Genomic DNA, 22,144 nt, shown 5'->3' with positions numbered 1-22,144 from the left:
TATTAATATAACCAACTGGTTTTTTTAACCTGCAGTGTCTGATGACACCATTAATATCTGATTCATAGTTTGTTATTGTGGGATGTGGGACAAATTTATTTTGCTCCATATATACAATAATATTATTTGTTTAAATCATTGTTTGTCTGAAATCTTGATATATAATCCTCCACGGATTTTATAGCGTTTCCACCATTATTGTTTTTTTTGTCATAATATCTTTTAAGTTATCTGAACCGTTTTCCACCGCACTTTCCACATAATCCTGTTTTTCCTCGCAATTCCAATACCACACCGCAGACATGGTATTGGTCCTAGACTTCCTCGTCGTATGTTTTGTGAGTGCATCCAACAAAATTCCTTTCTGCAGGATTTGTTGCATCGATTTACTGAGCCGATCATCAACCATTTGCATTGAGACATTGTATATATATAATTTTCTTTATTTAAATATTTGTTTTAATTATATGAATGAGTTTGAGAGATTATCCCAAACTAGGCCTGTTAAATATAAATTCAACCTCGACAGATTATCTCCAGACTTGCCAGTGCGAGATTTGGTTGATCCGAAAAATAAAAGTCTGATATCGAAAATTCACGACGCCAAGAAAGAATTTTACACGGATGGTGCATCTCATGTATGGTCAACGTTCAAGATTATACGCAGTACTGTCAAGGACGCCACAATGAATGACAAGCGAGCGGCAACTATCATTAACTACATCGCTGAATACGAGGTCAATCAAAAATATTTCTTCAGAGTAAAATTTATTGTATTATCAGAAACAGGTAGTTGGATTATCCGTGACAAATATGATCCTGTCCTTGGTAATAATAAAACTGTCATATTAAGTAAACATTCCAGACCGGGTCTACTGACGGGTATTGACAAACCGTATTATGAGCGAGCGTATCCTGTAACAGCGGTTATTTATGGAATCTATGAGATAAATAAAAAACCCAACGTTGATAAACTGGCACCCATGAAATTTTCAAGGTTAAATTGTGTAGCCGAACGAGTAATAGAACACTTTACAAACGCGATGCGTGGAAATGGATTAACTGATTTAAGGCGTGAAAAAATAAACTCGTGGGCTGATTCAGTTAAGGATACCGGTGCTACAATAAAAGATGTTGCTGAATTAGGAAAAATATTAAAATTTCCAATAGCAGTATCAACAATAACGGGAGAGGTACTGTACGAATCTAAATATAAATCGAAAGGAGCTCCAATAAATATTATTGATCATAACGCGCATGCATGGACTAGCGCAGTAACAATATTTCCACGTGATCGAACTGTTAGATTTTACCCCTCAGATATGAGTATGTTTGATTTTATTAACGAAATAAGTAAAAACGATCCTGTATCGGTATGGTTATTTAAAAGTAATGAGGAAGGTGAATTTGATCAGTTTGTCAGACCAAATGGTGAAATATATCGAACAGAATCCCTCCATGACGAGATGAAAAATCTTGCGGAGAAGTTTTTAGAGTGCAAGCACGCGGAAAATACTGACAAATTACTAACTAATTGTTTTACCGTTCCATCTGTTGCGGCTCATTTCGCCAGAGAAAAAAATTCATGGAAACCAACACGATTTGATTTACTCGAGGATGTACGCGCAAGTTGCGTCGAATATGGACACGGTGGATTATGGAATACCAAATATAATTACAATGATGTTATTTCGGTTGATATGGTTGCATGTTATCCGGGAAGTTTTCTAGGATACGGAGATTGTTCTGTATACTTTAAAAGATTTGGTCACCCAGCAAACGAGATGACGCGAGTGGCAATTAATGGATCATTACCTGATTTTGATCTGACTGGATTCGCTTGTGTTGAATCATTCGAGTTTAACGAAAATCTTCACAAGATTTGTTATGTTTGGTTTGGTAGACATTTTTGTGAAAAACGTTGGGCACCTATAGTTTTATTACGATATATGCTAGATTGTGCGATACTGACATCGTTGGTGGTCAGTGAGGCGATTATATCATATCATGCACAGACGAAAGTTTGGTTGCCCATGTCAGATTCTATCAATCTCGATGAAGTTATTAGCGAGTTTAAGGAAAAATATCCTGATGTTTCCGAAGATGATATTCCTAAAATTCTCGAGAATAAACTCAAAACCGCAAAAGATCTCGGTAGAAAAATTATAGGTAAATTTACTCAAGGTGGTGCATATGATCATAAAAGACATCACGCACGATTAATTCTAGATGATGCCGAGTACGATTTTATAATCGCTGATACAACAGCGAGAAATATATTTGTAAATCGAGAAAGTGTTTATTTATCCGACGGAACAAAATTGGGTACGATCGTTAGTTACATAAATGACGTCTCCCCACAGTATACTCATCTAAGATCTTCCATGTTGGCTTATGTTTCCATAAATTTATTATCGATGATTAATAGATTTCCTGAGACCGCAGTCAGAGTCGCAACAGATTCGTTTTATATTTCAAGTAAATATTTAGAATCTGTTATGAAATTTACAAGTAATGATGAACGATGAGGTTCGTGGAGAATAAAAAAAGAATTATTACACAATTATACAGAATCAGCAGATGTTCCAATGAGAGATTTTTATCGTAAGGGTAATAAAATATCAGAAATGTCGAAAGCGCCATCATTGAGTGATCCAATAACTAGATATAAGACAGTATATCTCAATGGACCTGGTGGATGCGGCAAAACGACTCGAGCAATTACTGTTTATAGAAATTCAGATATGATCGTGCTGACACCCACACATAGACTTGCACGCGAGATGAAACAGCGGCAAGTACAATCGTGAACGTATCATAGTTTCTTTCGGTGGCGCGGGGATACATGGACTCCTGAGCGAATGGGAGAAAAATATATACCTAAAATAATTATTTGGGACGAGATATGTACGGTGTCATTGGATACATTAAAAACGTTTCTTGATTCGTTGTTGACGAAAAATACCGCTATAATAATGTGTGGCGATCATGGTCAACCGCCGCCTTTTGTTGGACCATCTCCACATGATTGGTTAAAAAATTTCGTTGATTATTACGAAGAAATAGATGATGATCATAGAGCTCTCGATGCAAATTTAAAGGAGTTTAAAAAATTAATCAGATTACAATCAAACAAAATTCAGTGTGAAATAATACGTGGGGTGATCTCAGAGACCTCAATGAGTGATTTTTTAAATTTATGGAGACCCACCGATTTGATCGTAGCAAGCAGAAAAATAATCAGAGACGATTTACAACAGCAGTTATTTCAACTACATAAAGAAAAATACTCAGAATTACCCATACCGTTGTGTTATAGACCATCAGATACACGAAAACAGAATATTAATGTTGATATTCCAGGACAGACTGAAAAACAGAATCTCGTATTAAATGATAGTGTCGCCGTTGATATCAGTGTGGTCGAAGATGCATTACGCGCTGACAAATCTCCATGGGTGTTGGGATACGCTATGACGATCCACTCGTCTCAGGGATTAACTATTTCTGATACACAATCTGGATTGTAGACGATCGTATCGAGTGGTCAAATTTAGTTTATTTAGCGGTATCGAGGGTCAGAAAAATATCTCAATTACGTAGAATTATAATTCCTGAAATCGTTGATAAATTTAACATCATCGATGATGATATAATAAGAAAACAATTAATCGGATACAAACAATCTGATAAAAAAAATAAACGTGACTTTGATATTGATGTTGAATTTATTATTGAGTTAAAACAGCAGCAGAATAATCATTGCGCAAGTTGTAATTGCATAATGCTGTGGAGGTATTCGAGTAATGATTCAAGACAATTTACCGTAGATAGAAAAGATAATAGTCGCGGTCATACACGAGAAAATACCATGTTGACCTGTCTTGAGTATAATCGACGTAGAGGCGCTAGTGCTAGTTAAGTGATCGCGGTGGTAGTTGTGTATCCTCGGGAATTATTTGTAGTTGTTCACGTACAAATCCACGTTGAGGAGCAGCCGAATCTAATCTGTAGATTGCAGGTCTACCTGAGGATCTTGTCACGGTGGATATTTTGTGTGTGGTAACACTCCAAATAGGATCAGTCGCTCTCGCTTTACCACCTTCAAGTTCACCAGGCTCATATAAATATCTAACTGTAACATCACCCAATATTTTTTGTTTTTCAACATCTTTTCGTTGTGTTGGTATATTTTTTTTTGTAATTGCATTAATGGGTTTCATGTTGGTTGTTCGTGTAATCTCATTATTTAATGCAGCTATCACGCTTGGTAATCTTGCAACCCACTCGCGAGATCTTTTATCCTGAATAAATTCCCTCGCGTATTGATATCCAAATAACCGCTCAGCGAGTGTTCGATTAAATCGCTCAACAATTGCCTGATCACGGTGAATTGCAGTATGACCTCGTCGTATTTTGGTATTATGTTGTTTCATCAACGATGATACTGGACCAAGAAATTCCTTACCAGGATCAACCTGTAGCAGCTGTGGCCATCGTAATTGTCCTCGTTGATAAATTCGTTCAAACGCATCGGCTACTTCAGATGATGTTTTCGCTGATAGCGGCTCTGCTTCTTTATATCTACTTGCAACATCAACTACGGTTAACGCGTATTTGTATATTTTTCTACGCACAGTATCATGCGGTAAAAACAGAATATCAGCTTGATGAACTTCATTAGGAACACTGACATCGAAATACGCGTACTGAATTCGTTTCGGTGGTGGTAGATAAATTTGCCATATTGCTTGTTTTGATAACCACGTTTTAGCAGTAGAATGTTTAACCGCTGCTGCATCAGCAAGTTTACCAATTGCTGCTTTGCCTCTCCAGTATCCTCTTGGTGAATAATAAATCGATTCCATTATTAATTACCAGCCCCAAGCGCTTATTTGCCTTTCATCGCGGATCTTACTAACCAATTAGCTAATGATTCTCTAATATTTTTATTTTTTATGGAATTTAACGCGTGAATTAATTTCACATCTGCAATATGTCTATCTTGTAGATTTTTACTTTTATAAGCTACATCATGAGCGTGACAAGCTCGATCAATAGCTTTTATTGGTTCCTCGCCTGGTTTTGGTTGATTTTGATTATCGAGCCTGATATCAAGTCTGGTACCAGGACCGCAATAATTATATCCTGGTAGATGTTTTTCTCCGCTGTATTTAGCCCATGGAGCACCTGGAAAGTTTGACATCATTTTAGCAATATCACCACCGTGCTTATTAGGTAAAAACGAAAATTTCTTTCTACCGCACACAGAACATTTTCCACCATACGCTATTTTTTTATTTTTTGTTGTAACCGTAGCTAAATCAGTAGTTGGAGTTTTAACTTTACAGCGTAAGCAATATAAATTCATGACATAATATATATGGATATAATTGATTTCTCAGCAACAAGAAAACGAGAGCCAGTTAAACACCACCCTGCGTTACCAAATTCCATCAGAATGATTATCATAGGACCATCTGGATCGGGTAAGACGCAGTTATTACTTAATCTGATAATGAGATGGTTGAAATGGGATAAATTGTATTTAGTAGCACCATCCGCTGATGATCAACGATGTATGATGTACTTAAAGATTTCAATGAAAACGCGCGATTACTGGATGAAAGTAATTATGTTATAGAGTTTATAACCGATATTGATGAAGCACCATCCGTAGATGTTTTAGACGGATTTATTAATAATTTAGTTGTATACGACGATGTGATGCTAGATAAACAATCAAATCCAGCCAGAATATTTTCCCGAGGTAGACATAAAAATACAGACGTGATCTATGTTACTCAACGATACACACAAATTCCGAAGGTGATTAGAGACAACTGCAACATTTTAGTTGTGTTTAATGACGTAGACACACACACACTTAGAAATATTCATCAAACTTGGTGTGGTGGTGACATGGATATAATTAAATTCAAAAATTTCTTTTCACTAGCGCAAGCTACTCCGCACGGATTTATAACAATAAATTTACATGATCTAAGAACAAGATATCGTGTGGGTCTTGATAAAATATTTGGATAAATTAATAAATTTAATTAAAAAGATATCATTCATATAATGAACAACTGTGCGTGGCTGCGTCAAGGAACCACTAACAAATGTGATAAAAAATGCCGTGGAGAATATTGTAAAAAACATAATTATCTTATAAAGAAAAATCCTCATGCTGGTCCACGAAGTTGTGTTGGATGTAACAACGGCGTTAGAGGATTATATCAGATTTGCAAAAATTGCGGTGGAGATCGATACAGAAGTTTGATGATATATTATAAACACAGAAAGAACATAAATCCAAAAATAGAAAAACCACCATCAGAACTTGAATATTACTTGAAACATAGAACAAATAAAGATGAAACAGATGCGGAGAACGCGTTAAGAAATATTCATCAAACTTGGTATGGTGGTAAATTTACATAAATTAATAGCAGCAGAGAGGGTACCTACCAACGTTGGTCGTCAAAAAAATAAACAAAAAAATAAATAAACACGTAGAGTACTTTATTTTTTCAGCTGCTATTTCGAATTAAAGTTTTATTAGTATAATCGGCCATTACAGAAATAAAATCATCTCAAGGAAAAGTTAATTTGTAAAAATCTGGACCTTTCTACGAGATGATTTTATTTTGTTTGTTTTATTTGTTTTGTCAGAATTCTATGGTCTGTTCACCCTCTCTGCTGCTGAGAGAGAGAGAGAGAGAGAGAGAGAGAGAGAGAGAGAGAGAGAGAAATGAGACATGGTGTGTTGCATTTAAACGATAAAGGTAGTTATTATGGATTCTTTGTTCTTGAGACTGAAAATATGTATCGATGATGCGTGCCCTTATATTTGAATTGATGAATGGCTTCAATGTCCTGCTTTGTGTGTTTGTATCTCATGTAATCAATGTAACACAGTGTGGTATCTAGAACATCAATTTAATACCTTACCAGTGAAATCAAATCAATGACAAAGATCGTGTTTTATCGATTCCTCGAAGTAAGGATGTTAGGTAAAAGACAATATTACAAAATATATGTCGCATCATACTAATCCGTGTTTAACGCTCACCTAAATGTATACAGGATAAACCAGTATATGCCGTCACATAATGTGGGGGCAGATTCTTGATCTATGATGCTTGAGGTTGAGATGAACATTATGCAAGAACAAATACTGTAATTAGGCACTGAGAGAGGTGAACACATGTATGGTAGAATTGCTTTGATCGTGCCTCCTCAACTGGTATCAATATCTACACCAATATAGACGTGAGGATGGATAGCCGGATCGAGCGATTGAGAGATCGAGAGTGTATTTTGCGATGTTTGTTAGTTTTTTTAAGTTAATTTTTTTTTTCATTATATACTATGGATAACCGTATTTTGGACTTGACCTTTTTAAAAATCAAGTTAATTTTCAACCTGACATGAATCGTAGATTTTTGTATTATGTAAACAACTAATACATGGGCAATATTTTCTCTATAAATAAGGGTTTAATATTAGAATCATTATTAATCAATGTGAACATATTTATCTTGAACTTAGTCATGGGCATTGTGGTTTTTTTTTTTTTTTTTTTTTTGTTCTTTATTAAAATTTTAGTAACGACCTTCTAATTATATCTAAGATTTTATCTTGTAAACATTTGGAAACTTCTAGAATTTAATTTTCCATTGGGTAATGTTTGCTTTTTTTGAAAATGCGAAAAGTGAACTGAGGTCAGATCTAGGGTTATATAATCCTGTTACTGGAGATTATTCATCCATACTTTAAAATCTGAGTGGAATCAGTGGTATTAATGTTGTACCCAGTATTTCATTTGGACTGCAATTGATTTATTCAGATTACTTAATCAAGTGAATCGTCTCTGGAAATACAAAGTGATCAGAAATAACATTCTTGGAAATAGTGAATTAGATTCATAGTGAATTTCTAATAAGGATATATTCTGGGATTGTATTATTATGATTCAACAAAAGACTTTAGGCACATTATCACGACATAGGCCACCACAGGCACATCAACACTTCCAGCGTTGGATTATTTGTTTTAGAATACATCTAAAATTTATTCAGAACTTTAATATTAAAACTTGTATTCCAAATTATGTGATTATTTGGAATATATTCCGGAATAACGTAGCTTCCTTTTACATATTCTAGTTGATATTCTTTGGAAATAAATTATTTGTTGAATTTTATAAAACTTGCTGGTTCTCACCTTTTCTAATATTTTTTTAAGACCTGTGTGTATATATTTATATATATTACTGTGGAAATAAATTAAAATAGAACATGCATAAATGTAAATTGCAGAGATCAGGAGGAGGTATCTGGCTGTAATCTGTGCATGAATAGACGATAAATTTGCAAGCTGTCATTTCAAACGGCGTTTTTGTGTCTTCTCTTAAATTTCGGTCGATGCTCAATCGATGGAGCCACTGTCGTAACAAAGTTTACTCCTCGCATATCCGAGTTACAAAATCGAACTGTACTGCAAATAGTAAGAACCCAACACCAAATTGGCAGCACGAATGTAAACATATCCAATAATCCAATATTTTCAGAATATAAAACAGTTTGAATTTACAATAAAATACGTTTATATTGAGAATAACAAATAATAAAAGTAAACACCGTTAATTTGCGAGCAGTTAATCTGAACAAAAGCAGTCGCTTGTTTAAAGGCTTACGATCATATACATATATATATATATATATATATATATATATATATATATATATATATATATATATATATATATATATAAATATAATGACAGGCATTTCGTAATATTCTGTTGATGGAAAGCCTAGTTGTTCAAAGTCAAAGCTGAAAGTTTATTTACTCTGGTAATAATACTAAATAATAGTGATAACTATAATGACGGCAGTCAAAATTAATATAGTCGTCATTATCATCTGCTTTATCCTTATTAATCGGATTTCAATTCTACTTAATAAAAATGCTTAATCAGTCTTATCCTCTCTTTATTCTCATCATCCAGTAGAGCAGGGGTCGGCAACATTTTTTTACAAAGCGTGCCACTTTTTTTTCTGGATTAATTACAAAATGAACGAGCGCGTGCCACCAGTAAAAGAGTAACACTGTTAAAATTGAAATTTTTGGCTGCCCTTTGCGTGCCACAAAAAATCTCTTGACGTGCCACCAATGTCACACGTGCCTTAGGTTGCCGACCCCTGCAGTAGAGAACTGAACGCTCTGCTTTCGATAAAATATTTGTGCAAGAAAACTTAATAAAAAAGCGTGATAATTTGAATAATATTGAACATTAGTATGTATATCTGTTTCTGTTAACAACAGAAAACAATAAAATATGTTTTAAAGTTGTATTATATCATAGTATGCATTTTTCATTTTGTCGACCCAATGTTTGTAATGATCATTCGACAAGCTCTGTAGTTTGTTGAACATATCTTGACTGCGCTGCTCGGTTTTTGTCCTCTTTTGACTGCAATGCTTAGTATTTGTTCCATTTTGATTGCACTGCTCGGTATTTATCAACTTTTGATTTTAATGCTCTGTATTTGTTCCCTTTTAATTGTAATGCTCTGTATTTGTTCCCTTTTGACTGCACTTCTTCGTATTTGTCGTCTATTTTACTACACTGCTCGGTATTTGTCCCCTTTTGACTATAATGCTCGGTATTTGTCCCCTTTTGATTGTAATGCTCTGTATTTGTTCCTTTTTGACTTCAATTCTCAGTATGTGTCGTTTATTTTACTACACTGCTCAGTATTTGTCCCCTTTTGACTATAATGCTTGGTATTTGTCCCCTTTTGACTGCACTGCTCGGTATTTGTCCCCTTTTGACTGCACTGCTCGGTATTTGTTCCATTCTGACTGCAATGCTCGGTATCTATGCCATTTTGTCTGCTATGTTCGGTATTTATCCCTGTGAGGAATCTAAGATATCTTGACTGCACTTCTCGGTATTTGACTTTTTTGACTGTTCCCTTTTGACACTGCTCGGTATTTGTCCTTGTTTGAGTTCACTGTTAGGCGTTTGTACATTGTGACTGCACTGCTCGGTATTTGTCCTTGTTTGCGTTCACTATTAGGCATTTGTACATTGTGACTGCACTGCTCGGTATTTTCCATTTTTTGAGGACTTTTAATCATTTGGATACAAATTCATTTTATAGAACAAAAATTAAAACGTCATCATATAAATTTTCACGAGCTGTACCATCAATGTCACGGCTTAATAGTTTGAAATCTCACTGCAATCTTTGCAATACGATCGAGTGTCTTAACAATTAACCAAATGTCGTGCAGGGGAACAATTCTATTATCATTTCCAAAATTATTTCTACATATTGCAAGCATTTTGAAACTCTTATCTAATTTCTTTTTGTTCCTCTTAATCATTCTATCCAAATTAATATGTGTACTTGCATTTTGTCAGAATATTCCTTAATTAATCTATTTCCTGGGCCCCGAATAAATGGAGCACTGATAAAATTAGCAAAAAAATAAATGAAACAGGCAATTGAAAGTGCATGGGTCAATATCCATTAGAATATAATAGCAACACGTCAAAAACGCATTATTCAAAAGATAAAATTCATACATAATTGATAAGATGAGATATAACATCATTATCGTTAAAATTTATCAGAGCTGAAAAACAAATTTGTCGTATAGATGAAAGCACATTAGTGTCAAACACTCTTAAAGACGATAAATTTAAGTACTCGGCCGAATGTGGTGATAATTTCCGAGAGGTGTATGAAGATATTGAAAGCCTATGTGTGTGGTAGATGGAACTTTTATCATGTACTATTTATTTTTGCGAAGTTACTTTTTTGTGTGTGTGTGGGGGGGGGGACAGAGAAACCACAACGAAATTAAAGAGCTCTGAATACGCATTTAATGAAAATATAGAAAATAGAACAATGTTAAATTTGCTAGATTAAACTCCTTCAAAATTGATTAGCATCTGAGACCGTGACATATTTTTTATAGCTAGAATGATGTTGGTTTAATGTAATCACTAACCTTCTGAAATTTAAAAAATTTCTAATGACTGATGGACGTCTAAACACTTTAGGTAGTGGTCTAGAATCAAGCATGCTGTGCGCTGTGATCTAAACACTGCTGGTAGTAGTAGAGTATCGAACTTACTGTGATCTGTGGTCTAAACACTGCTGGTAGTGATCAAGAATCAAGCTTACTGTGAGCTGTCGTCTTAACACTGCTGATAATTGTCTAGAAGTAAGCTTATTATGAGCTGTGGTCTAAACACTGCTGGTAGTGGTCTAGTGTCGAGCTTACTGTGAGGTGAGGTCTAAACACTGCTGGTAGTGGTCAAGGATGAAGCTTACTGTGAGTTGTGGTCTAAACACTGCTAGTAGTGGTCTAGAATCAAGCTTACTATTAGCTGTCGTCTAAACACTGGTGGTAGTAGTCTAGTATCAATCTTACGGTAAGCTTTGATTTAAACACTGCAGGTGATGGTCTGGTATCAAGCTTAATGTGAGATGTGGTCTAAACACTGCTGGTAGTGGTCTAGTATAAAGCTGATGGTGCGCTGTCGTCCAAACACTGCTGGTAGGGGTCTAGAATCAAGCTTACTGTGAACTGTGATCCAAACACTGATAGTAGTGGTCTAGAATCAGGCCTACAGCGATCTATGGTCTAAACGCTGCTGGTAGTGGTCTGGTATCGAGATTACTGTGAGCTATGATCTAAACACTTCTGCTAGTGGTCTATGATCAGGTTTACTGTGAGCTGTCGTCTAAACACTGCTGGTAGTGGTCTGAGATCAAGCTTACGGTGAGCTCAGGTCTAAACACTGCAAGTAGTGGTATAGTATCAAGCTTACTGTGAGGTGTGGTCTAGACACTGCTGGTATTGGTATAAAATCAAACTTACGATGAGCTGCCGTCTAAACACTGCTGGTAGTGGTCTAGTATAATACTTAGGGTGAGCTTTGATATAAACTCTGCTGGTAGTGGTATACTATCAAGCTTACTCTCAGGTGTAGTCTAAACACTGCTGCTGGTGGTCTAGTATCTGGATCAAGCCTACAGCGATATGTGGTCTAAACACTGCAGGCAGTTGTCTAGAATCATGCTTACTGTCAGCTGTGTTCTAAACACTGCTGGTAGTGATCTAGAATCAAACTTACGGTGAGCTGTGGTTTAAACGCTGCTGGTAGTGGACTAGTATCAAACTTACGGTGAGCTGTGGTTTAAACACTGCTGGTAGTCGTCTATTGTCAAACTTACGGTGAGCTGTGGTTTAAACACTGCTGGTAGTCGTCTATTGTCAAACTTACAGTCAGTTATCCTCTAAACACTTTTGGTTGTGGTATATAATGAATCTTACGGTGAGATGTGTTCTAAACACTGCTGGTAATAGTCTAGTATCAAGTTTACCGTGAGATGTGGTCTTCACAACCTTTATAAAATAAATCAGTTTGCACAGGGCAAGCTGACTGGGTAATTGAATTTCCCCTTGGGTAATCGATGCATATTACAGACTTTATATCCCCACCATGAGAGAATAAATTAAAAATAAATAAAATGTGTGATGTTTTTAAGGAGACCGTGTTATATGTATTTAGAATATTTTTCCTTTAGGCTTTGTTGGCACCTTTTAACCGTATGTCGATACTTGAATGTATCAATGTATTCATTTATTTAACAATTTACATATTATTTCTTTGAAATCGGCGACATGCTTAGATTGTTTGACCAGCTGACTTTTAAGATGGAGGGCACTTATTTGTTTTATAAATGTAATTGTTTGTCGAGTATCAAGTATATATCGATCTCATGTAATTATCAAGTACACAACAAATCACATGAATGCTGCATGTTCGGTACATCGATCACTCTTTGAGCAAAATCTTCCCGGTAGTTAATCGTTTGAGATGAGTACCTTTTATTTCCAAACACACCTGTCAAAGAAATCTCACGACTTATATTACGAACAATTAACACGTAATCACCATAAAATCGGACATATGCATCGTAACAAATCAATTGTTTAGAGTCGGCAAGCTCACAAACTGCCAGAGGCTAAGTTAGGACCTAAACGTAGGAGAATCCCTGATACATACAAATAATAAGACTAAAATATACATAATAAGTTAAAATATAAATATTTATTCCTATTTTTGGGTTTAAACCTGCTTTGAATTGAAAATATGCACAATATCACGTCTGCGCGAGAAAACGAGAAAATGCGAGACTGACTTTGATATTTACTTCAAGATGCAAATGACAGACGTTAGATGAAATAAACTGTGGTCAGTTATATGATAGAATAATGTGTTACGTATAAACACGAAATAAAAAGGTGCTGATATTAGTACTGTGGCAAGGTATAAAACGTGCAAAACACAAAGCATTGTGAACGTAACACGTCATCTCTCTCTCTCTCTCACACACACACACACACACACACACACACACACACAACATTTTGACTTGTCTGTGTAAGTGCATTAGAAATTTGAGCTTGCCCTAGCCGAATCTGGGCTTGTCCTGGGAATCAAGCAAGTGGATTGTTACATCACTTCAACTGTACTATATTGTGCGCGAATTTCATCAGGTAAGAGGTCATCATAGCTTTCTTTATTTAAAAACAACCCACAAAAACAAACAAAAAAGCCAAAAAAACCAAACAACAAACAAACAAAACAATACACACAAAATCAACAGACAAGTTTTTCTTCAATTTAATTTTTCACAAATGGGCCGTTTGATATTTGGAATGATATCACTGGCAATTTACACTACAATAAACAGACTCACAGAAATGCCCGAATGTATACCCCCCCCCCAATTTTTTCTTCTCCAATTATATAAGCTTTCTTCATGTTGTTTGGCTTATCAATAGTGTATCATCGCCACACTTCGTACCATCAGCGTATACATTACTTTTACTTTCAGGTATATTCCTAAACTTTTGTTTCTAATTGGTAGCTGTAAGAAAAAAAACAAATGTCTTTTCATTAGCTTTTTTTCTTCACCGTCCGTCCATCTGTACATATGTAATTAAGTACGTATGTGCGCGATATCTTTTGCAAACGCAAATACAAACTGGTCAGGTCACGTTCCTAAAGAACGTAGATTTTTTTAAGCAAAGAATCAGAATTTCTCTACGGCCCTAGGGGATCTTAGGGCAGTGGTAAATGTAAACAATGGATACAATAATAATTCTTCTTTGCTAATATTATCTTTCAGTGTGTCAGTTGGTAGAGTTATATAATTACCAAAGATATAACATTCATGTAGCGTGCTGTTCACGGTCGGCAACCGGGTTCCCCGGATGGAGATTGGGTGGAGTGGAGTCAGTGGGATCAATTGGGTCAAACATCATTAAGACATGCCATTATGGATGTCATATGAAAAATTATTTGAGAGTATTTATGCATTGAGAAAATTTCTATCCTCTCACTGACCTTGGAACCCAAGCGCAGACGTCATCTTGTAGAAACATTATAATATCCTATTTTCAAGATAGTCGTTAACTTTCAGTGTGTCGGCTGTATATTTGCCAAGTTTTCGGGCAACGCCAGTCTACTGAATCTCCAACCCTTCATGGCCTCTAAGCAGGATTACACAGTAAATAATACATCTTGGTCCTTTTTATGTTCATTACGGGGGGCCCTGAGTGGCCGAGTGGTCTAAATCATTCGTCGTTACAGATCACTGCCGTCTCACCTTTGTCTGCGTCGGTTCGAGTCTCGGATTCGGGCCAATGTGGGTATGTGAGAAAGCTGGCCAGGAGCTTTTCGTGGGTCGGTGGTTCTTTGAGGTGTTTTCCTGGGTTCTTCCTCCACCATTTATACTGGCAGCCATGTATAGCCTATCTTGTGCTGAAAGATTGCGTGAAACCCTCCAACAACAACAACAACTGTTCATTAAGTTTCAATTTTCCTCCTGGTATAATTCTTAAATAACTCAAAACACATGCATGTTGTAACGCCTCATTTGCATGCAAGACATTTAGGGTAGCGTGGTCCCAGATTTAAAGAAAAATAAAACATCACCAACACATGTAATCTTAGGTGCCAAATAAAAAATCTTCGATAGTTCTTTTGCGCGAAATTAATTTTATGTTTGAAAACTTAATAATGTGAAAGGCGGGGATGTAGAAGATACAGAGAATTTGTTATGGTGTAAAGAGTGATATTTTTAGAGAGTTTTGTACCAAACTTTCTTCATGGAATCATATCAGGAAGGTCAAATCATGTGTGATTAATACGGATTCTGATCCTGTATAACTGCCCTGGGATGGACTAAGGGGGGAGGTTGGTGGAGGAGAAGTAAATATTGCAACAATCCAAAAGTTTTACTTGATCGAGCGGTGTCAAACCCTGGCGCGATTCCGCTAGTAGCCATAAGTTTCTTCTTAATTTCAAAGACCTCTGTACAACTAATGTTATAAAGTATAAGGTCCAACGTGTCCATTCCATAATAATTTTACTCTAATTAATACAAGACCACATATCTCACAACTTCGCAATTGTCTATCAACCATACATCTGCATGGTTTCACTTCATTAACTTTCCATAACGTACCGTCAGCATTTCACGCCATAAAACTATACAAATCCCACTAATAAAGTCAATTAGTTTTACTATGCCACGTTAGGACATAGTTTTATGCCAACGTTTACCTGTAACACAGCATTATATTTACCACATGAAAAGAGTAAACGGCTCCTGCCGACGACAGAACAGTCCCTTCTCGTTTATTACATTTGAATATATACGATTCTCCAATCTTAAATACTCCACCTATTGTCACACGATCAATGTACACAACGAGACTTTAATAGGGACCACGGAACGACAGAGACACTCATGCGACTCTGACCTGAATGTACCAGAAGTAAAGCATGACATCATGGAAACTCACTCATACTTCACTCCGTGGTGACGTTTGATCCGAGTAATTGGCTAATTATTTCGGGCTGAGGAAAATATTCCCAGCACCGACTTCCCATAATCTAACAAGAAATCACAAAAATCAAAGAATTCGTTAAAAAGAAGCACTATAAACAAATGCGCATACTCCAAATTTATTACAATATGTGTAATTAATACTTGATTCTGATACTGTGTAACTGCCCTGGGGTCGGACGGGAAGAGGAGGCTGGTGGAGAAGTAAATATGCGGATCTGCGATGCCTTTCAGATTGAAATGGACGCCATTTCCAAAATATTTGATTTTGCGATTGCGTGCCATCCACATATTTCTAGTTTAAAATGAGTTCAGAGTTATATTTATGCATGCATCGCAAGATCATTGCAAGAAAGTAAATGAACATCTTTAAAGTTTAGATAGTTTTTGCGTTTTCGCCAGGCTAAATGATAATGCACAGTAGAATAATAATACATCGCAATAAATAAGAACTTTAATTACATTTTAAAATAATTTGCAAAGCTATGTATGGAAATATCACACTGGGCTTCAACAATGTCGCAAATTGCTTTTTTTGCCCCATTGGCGATAAAACTATGTGGCGATTGTTTGGGCGACAACAGTTTTGACTGTTTAAACATGTATATACAATCTTGTGTTTGGAGTGGAGAAATTCCAAAGCACCTTGAAAGGAAACCGTAAATTTGGATACACTGGAATCTTTTGTTGCATAAACAAATCCTTTGTTCATATAGACAATCGATCTTAACTGTACAAGAAAAAATAGTTTTGATGAAACTAGTTATATTTGAATACCGATCATTCTGTATAAATAATAAGCAAACAAAAAAAAAAAAAAAAAACTCTGTCCCAATTAATGTTCTCTACTTATTTGTTGATGCCGCGGCAATAACAAACAGGCATTTGTTTGGTTCTTCCAAAGATGGCCTTTAGTGGTGCCTTAAATATTACATTCACTTTCATCAACCAAGCCGACCATAATCTTCAATAAATTCAAAGAACCTTTCCTCAAAGGATCACCGAACTTAAATAAAAGCAATGGCATCTGATCGATTGTTCCATTTTCCATAGCGAGTGGAACACATTTATTCTGCCGTGAATGTTTCCTGTTTGCAAGAGAAAACGTTTATCCTAACGATCAGTGGAGACGTAAAACACAAAATAAATTTCCAGTCTTTGGAAACAAGAAATATCGGGCCGTCCATATATATATATATATATATATATATATATATATATATATATATATATATATATATATATATATATATATATATATATGACTTACCTTACTATCATATGCAATTATTTCGTTTAATATATTTTAATCCATTTACATATTTTTGTATTGTAAGCTATTTACCAGATATTGATCGGTAATCAGTATAAACAAAACTTGACTGTGATACTCTACTTGTCCTAGGTGAACATATATTTTTGATTATTTATTATAGCTTTATGTTCCTCGGTTAAAAAATTAATTTGGTCAGCCTTGGGTAGGATGAGAATGACTTTTTTTAATCCATGGACAAGTCATATATATATATATATATATATATATATATATATATATATATATATATATATATATATATATATAATAATAATAATATATATATATATATATATATATATATATATATATATATATATATATATATATATATATATATATATATATATATATATATATATATATATATATAATGCAAATCATATGGCGAATAACAATCAAGTGCACAGGATCCAGCAAGAGATCACGTGTGTCAGGGATTAAGATAAATGCAATAAACTGACAACGGACAGTACGAAACTAGTATATAATTAGCCTGAGCGCTTTCGACTCTTTAATGAGTCTTTTCAAAGGCAAATACAAAACATAGACAAGACAAACAAATATAACAGAAAAACGGTTATGTTTGCAAAACGTTACATGACGTTTTTTTTTACAGGAAATAAATCTTTAACTTTATTATGTTTCAACTAGTTTTTTTCAACTGGTTGCTGATATTGTAAAATATTTCTATTGACCTAGAAATCGATGAGCCGTAACGACATCTGTTATATTATATAAATTTATGTAAGCACAAATTATAACAATATATATTGTTTAGTAAATGATAACACAGAAAAACAATTACAACATAGAGGTAGACGTATCACAGCGAGCAACATCTTGTTGTGACTGATTCAGATTTAGAAGAATTACGTGTGGTTACAATGTTGTTGAGACTTAATGCATCAGTAAGTGCTTATATCAAATAAAAACATAAAAATAGGGAATTGGAATGTACTGTAAATGAATTAGCTTTCTGCGTAAAATGAAATGTATTTAATTACTGCTAGTTCTTCAAATTTGCCCATAAATCGGCTTGGAAGTAGAGTATGTGAATGATGTGAGTTGAGTGCAAGAAGACGGGTCACTTGCTTGTCCAAAACCACTGTTCCACCTGAGAAGTAAGGACAACAATCCACTTGCTTATGACCACTGTTTAAAAACATTCCTATGTTCCATACAAAAAGTTTTGAAAATTCAAAGTTAATGAGAAAATAACCTTATCTGCAATGTAGTCAGACCGACGACACAACTGCACAGTAAACGTCTATCCTAAGTCTCAGTAATTTACGTAGGGATTTTCATAGGGTTGTACAATATCATTCATAAAACACCCAATGCCTAATTAATTTTTCTGAAACGATACATTTCAGAAATTTAAAAGAACGCGAGAATAAAAAGGGGATATATAATAAATACGAAACCACGTAAGTGCTTTGTTCCGAGTCGTTTGATACAATATAGGAACATACGTCTCGATCTGAATGCCACAACATTTCTGCGTCATATCAAACTTTTTCGTCCACTCGGAACAAAACACATACACTTATGTAGTTTTGTTTATTTATCCATTGCGACAAAGATGATATTATAGTAGAATAAGTATACTCTGAATATACTTTACTTTAAAATGTTGCCATGAAAATTATAAAAAATGTTTACATTACAAGAATCGGAAACTTTTTTCAAAAATAGCTAGAATAATGAGAAACTTGAGATTCCCAAACGTATCTGGCTACATAAAGAAAAACAGAACAAATTGTTATACGTATTTCTTTCATTTAGAAAAACACCAGATTTGTACAAACCCTAACAATAAAATTTCACCTGAATGAAAGTTTCTTTGTGCCCTCAAATTATTTACGTCTTTCTTCGAATATTACAGAGGCTCCATTTCTAATACCGGTCCTCAAGTAAACAATCTGAGGCTATATTAATTTCTGGTTTGCAAAAGAAGAAATTATATTACCTCGTGATTTGAAGAGTCAAATCAATAATAAAATTCCATCAGAGATAATACTGGCCTTCGTTTAATTAATAATGATAGCAAAGTTCAGTAATAATTAGACCCCAAATAATACGGACGGAAAGGGTTTTCAGTGCATCGTAGATCGGGTGAGAAATTTATATAAAAATGCCTTCTTTGTAGGTAAATCAAAGCATGCACACTCTGCCGCATACGTTCATAAAAAAACGCATCAGCTGAAAGAGGTTTTCAAGACTTCAGAAAAAGCCCCTAAATATAAATGATATACATGTAGTCTTTTAAACTTTTGCAAATTTGATACACGGATCGATATACTAGACAGATGTCATTTACTGACAGAACCCTTTATCCCCCCACAAAAATCAATTTAGGATAACTTGCCAAGTGAATCGTTACGAAAACTCCATCAAAGTTCTTTTTATCGTTTTGATCATATAATGTCGTTAAGTTGCCTGTAAATAAATATCAATATTCGAGTGAAAGCACTGAAAAGTGAAATTTCATATTTGTAACCTTCCGACAATTTAGCTAGTTATATGGGTGACATGTAATTCAACGTCACAAATTATAGATTTCTACAAGTAGTATCTACCTTCAAAAAATGAATACAAGTGTGTTCTCAGATGTATTGAAGCACACTACATACAATTAACTCATCATATGCCATTCAAATTTGCACGATAATAATAATAATAAGAAGAATAAGAATAATAATAATAATAATTATTATAATTATTATTCTAGGTATTATCAATATCATCCTCATTATTATTATTATTATTATTATTATTCAATTTGTTAAATCGTCTGTCCATTTATACGAGTTTATGCTATCTACGAGAACGTTATATCACATCTTAGAAAAAATACAAATTTCCTTGTTAATGTCAGCAACTCGAACAATAATTACATAATCTGTACGACTCAGCACCTATTTCTAATTAATTAATAACTAAAAGTTTAAAATATATTTTCCCGAAGACTGCATATATAGGGTTGCAATATCGCAGGTGGAGAGAATATTTATTCATACATTACAAGGTTTTGGAAATTAAATAGAAATATGCGTCATAGAAATGCTCCCATGAAAGCAGGGGCACGCACATAATTATTGGGGTGGGGGTGGGAGGAACAGGCAACGGTCAGTTATTAAGTTTTACGGGTATATGTAAAAGCATGTTTAGAAGCGAAATCTGGGCTTGAGGGAGGTACTCCCCTCCCCTTGCCCCCATGTGCATGCGCCCATGCATGAAGGCATTTCCGATACTGTCTCTTTCGTAAGTTCAGGTTTGCTCAGTATGTCTCCCGAAGCTACATATATCATCTTCTGGCTTTATTTAAAATGATTAAGTCTTTTGTGGATGAAAACTATATATGTTCACGTTTTTGAAGACTGTTGTTACCGATTTCGATGTCTTATATAGCATTGATTTTGGCCAAATTCTGAAAGTGTGATCTTCACTCAGTTCATTGTTTTGAAAATATTCACCAACGCGTCCTTATGTATCAAAATAACAAAGTAAATACACTTAGGTAATCTGACATGTTCGTAAAAATGTAACACTAGAAGTAAAAAACAGTATACCAAGTTGATCTCAAAATCATCTTAGCAGCTGTTACATAGATTTGGGAATTTTCTTGAAAGAGGTAAATGTTATTAAACCAGGATTCATTCCAGTGCTATTATGCCAGGATTCATTCCAATGTTATTTGTGCCAGGATGCATTCCAATGTTATATTTAAGGATATATTCCAATTTATTTGTTCAAAAATACAACCAATGCTATAGTGCAAGGATACATTTCAATTTTATTATGCAAATATACGTTCCAATTTTAATATACAATGGTACATTCCAATGTCATTGTGCAAAGATCAGTTCCAATACATTCCTGCCAATTCTAACAATGCTAAAGACACTAGCACCTTTTATTAGCATTAAGTGGGTTAAAACAATAATCTTTTAATGTAATGCAACAAAGTACTTCACAGAATATGGTACTCTAAGAATTGCCAACTTTCGTAAAATAGAGATCTGTCTTAATCTCCCAAACTTGTAAAGGCCTGAATTTATTTCCACTGCCTCCTGTCACATTATAGTAAGTTATACTTTTGGTTTTGTAAAGGTTATGCAATTTCAAGTTTGCACGAGACATTTTTTGCCAAGTCTTTTAAAACTGTTTTCCTACCTTGCTTTCCTACCGCTGTTTCATACCATGTGTCGTATAAAAATTCATCAATCTATTTCATTCTAAATAAATTTATGAAATGAGGATGAAAAATGTACTTACCTAAAAAGGATCTCTCATTATTATCCTTTTATTTACCTCTAAGCCATCCTTCTAATCAATTCCAGCATTTTCCACTTATGACATGCACACAAGGAAGTGTCTCGCGTATCACGGCACCAAATGTTATTTTAACAATGCTGTCCTTTTTATCAATGTTTGGATACCTTCTCCGTTAATCAATAAGGACAAAACATCACTTGCGTAAATTCGATATCCTGTTTATAATGACGATGCATAATTAGTGTATAAACAATCGAGATATTCTCACTTCGAAGTAATTGATTGATAAACGAGAATCAGTTCAAAGAATTGTTACCCAAAACCATTAGGCAATCGACCGGTTTTCCATCGACTCACTCGCATATCGTTAAATCCTCTTAGAAAGAACTTAATATGAATTCAATAATCCCATATGGGTTCAAGTTCGGACGACACACTTAAGGAATGCAGTAGACCTAATTTTCATGTCTGAGGACAAGGACAAAGTAATAATTTGTTTGTGCAAAATAAAGTTTTAATTAGCACATACATTGTTCTGTATCACGGGCGCATACATTTCTTCCATATTCCGATGTTTTATGAAAAGAAGAAA

General features: G+C 34.7%; 1 long non-coding RNA gene across 1 annotated transcript in view; it reads right to left on the bottom strand.

Moving 5' to 3' along the window:
• Nucleotides 1-21,685, bottom strand: part of LOC149803900 (uncharacterized) — a 39,906-nt gene extending 18,221 nt beyond the window's left edge. Inside the window, exon 1 of the long non-coding RNA XR_016419993.1 lies at nucleotides 21,553-21,685. This is a non-coding gene — a long non-coding RNA (uncharacterized LOC149803900). The remainder of the gene's footprint in view (nucleotides 1-21,552) is intronic.
• Nucleotides 21,686-22,144: the final 459 nt, after the last annotated feature.

Source organism: Sinohyriopsis cumingii, chromosome 3, assembly GCF_028554795.1.
Source record: "Sinohyriopsis cumingii isolate HCF-2022 chromosome 3, ASM2855479v2, whole genome shotgun sequence".
NCBI classification, from domain to species: Eukaryota; Metazoa; Mollusca; class Bivalvia; order Unionida; family Unionidae; genus Sinohyriopsis; species Sinohyriopsis cumingii.
This window is presented reverse-complemented; position numbering and strand designations above follow the sequence as displayed.